This window comes from Cicer arietinum, unplaced genomic scaffold (genome assembly GCF_000331145.2).
Source record: "Cicer arietinum cultivar CDC Frontier isolate Library 1 unplaced genomic scaffold, Cicar.CDCFrontier_v2.0 Ca_scaffold_2719_v2.0, whole genome shotgun sequence".
NCBI classification, from domain to species: domain Eukaryota; kingdom Viridiplantae; phylum Streptophyta; class Magnoliopsida; order Fabales; family Fabaceae; genus Cicer; species Cicer arietinum.
The window spans coordinates 1-1,945 of record NW_027336368.1 but is presented as its reverse complement, the minus strand read 5'-3'; the positions used below and the strand labels follow the sequence as shown (position 1 = coordinate 1,945).

General features: G+C 38.1%; 1 pseudogene; it reads left to right on the top strand.

The window, feature by feature from the left end:
- Positions 1–1,281: 1,281 nt before the first annotated feature.
- Positions 1,282–1,767, top strand: LOC140919140 (uncharacterized; annotated as a pseudogene).
- Positions 1,768–1,945: the final 178 nt, after the last annotated feature.

The window sequence follows — 1,945 nt, the reverse complement described above, 5'->3', positions numbered from 1 at the left end:
ATAATAATAATAATAATAATAATAATAATAATAATAATAATAATAATAATAATAATAAGGTTTTGAGTGACCACAGGAGCCTTAAGTATCTTTTTGATCAGAAGGAGTTGAACATGAGACAACGTAGGTGGATGGAATTTCTTAAAGATTTTGATTTTGAGCTTAAATATCACCCTGGAAAGGCCAATGTAGTGGTTGATGCCTTGAGTAGGAAGACTTTGAGTGTGTCCGCCTTAATGGTTAAGCATAGTGAGTTGTTGGAACAGTTTAGAGACCTTAGTTTAGTTTGTGAAGTGACACCAGAAAGTATTAAATTGGGAATGTTGAAGGTAACTAGTGGACTATTGGAAGAGATTGAAAAGAGTCAGAAGTTGGATTTGTATCTTTTAGATAAGTTACAGTCGATTGACCAAGGGAGAGAACCTGACTTTAAAATAGGTGTGGATGGAATTTTGAGATTTAAGGAGAGGATTTGTGTTCCCGATGTAGAGGAGTTAAGAAAGATGATCTTAGAGGACATAGGAGTTGTCTAAGTATTCACCCTGGAGCCACAAAGATGTATAAGGACTTCAAGAAGATATTTTGGTGGCCTAAAATGAAAAGAGATGTTGCTGAATTTGTGTATGCTTGTTTGACTTGCCAAAAATCTAAGGTGGAACATCAAAAACCTTCAGGTTTGATGCAACCTTTGAGCATTCCCGAATGGAAGTGGGATAGCATCTCTATGGACTTTGTGGTAGGCTTACCTCGAACTCCAAAAAGGTAAGATAGCATTTGGGTCATTGTGGATAGATTAACTAAGTCTGCCCACTTTATTCCGATAAACATAACTTATTCTATGGAAAGGTTAGCTGAAATATATATAAAGGAAATTGTGAAGTTGCATGGAATCCCATCAAGTATAGTCTCGGACAGAGACCCTAGGTTTACCTCTAAGTTTTGGCAAGGTTTACAAAGCGCTTTAGGTACGAATCTGAGGATGAGTTCAGCCTACCACCCACAAACAGATGGTTAGACTGAGCGAACCAATCAATCCCTAGAAGACTTGTTGAGAGCTTGTTTGTTGGAACAAAATGGAAGTTGGGATAGCTTTTTGCCACTTATAGAGTTTACCTATAACAATAGCTTCCACTCTAGCATTGGAATGGCCCCTTTTGAGGCGTTGTATGGGAGAAGATGTAGGACCCCTCTGTGTTGGTTTGAGACGGGTGAGAGAACCTTGTGTTAGGACCTGAGATTGTTCAACAAACTACGGATAAAGTAAAAATGATTCAGGAAAAGATGAGAGCATCTCAAAGTAGGCAAAAGAGTTACCATGATAAAAGAAAGAAAAACCTCGAATTTCAAGAAGGTGATCATGTATTTCTGAGAGTTACTCCAACGACTGGGGTTGGTCAGGCATTAAAAATGCGAAAGCTTACTCCTCGGTTTATAGGACCCTACCAGATTCTTAAACGTGTCGGTAATGTGGCATATCATATCGCGTTACCTCCTTCTCTTTCTAATCTTCATAGTGTCTTTCATTTGTCCCAACTTCGCAAGTACATTTTCGATCCTTCGCACGTGATTGAGTCAGACAAGGTCAAATAAAAGAGAATCTAACTTTTGAGACCTTACCGCTACGGATCGAGGACCAAAAGACCAAAGGATTAAGGGGTAAGACGATTTCATTGGTTAAGGTTGTCTGGGGAGGTGCTACTAGCGAAAGTGCTACGTGGGAGGTCGAAAGCCAGATGCGCGATTCTTATCCAGAACTGTTCTTGTCAGGTAAATTTCGAGGACGAAATTTTCTTCAACAGGGGGAGAAATGTAACACCCCAATTTCTCATTATCTTATTTTAAATAGTATAACGATACGATACTATTTTTTTTTATATGAGTATTAATATGTGTTCTAATTTCTTTAGGGTGTCTGTGTGTTTGTCTTAGTAATTGATTTAAATTA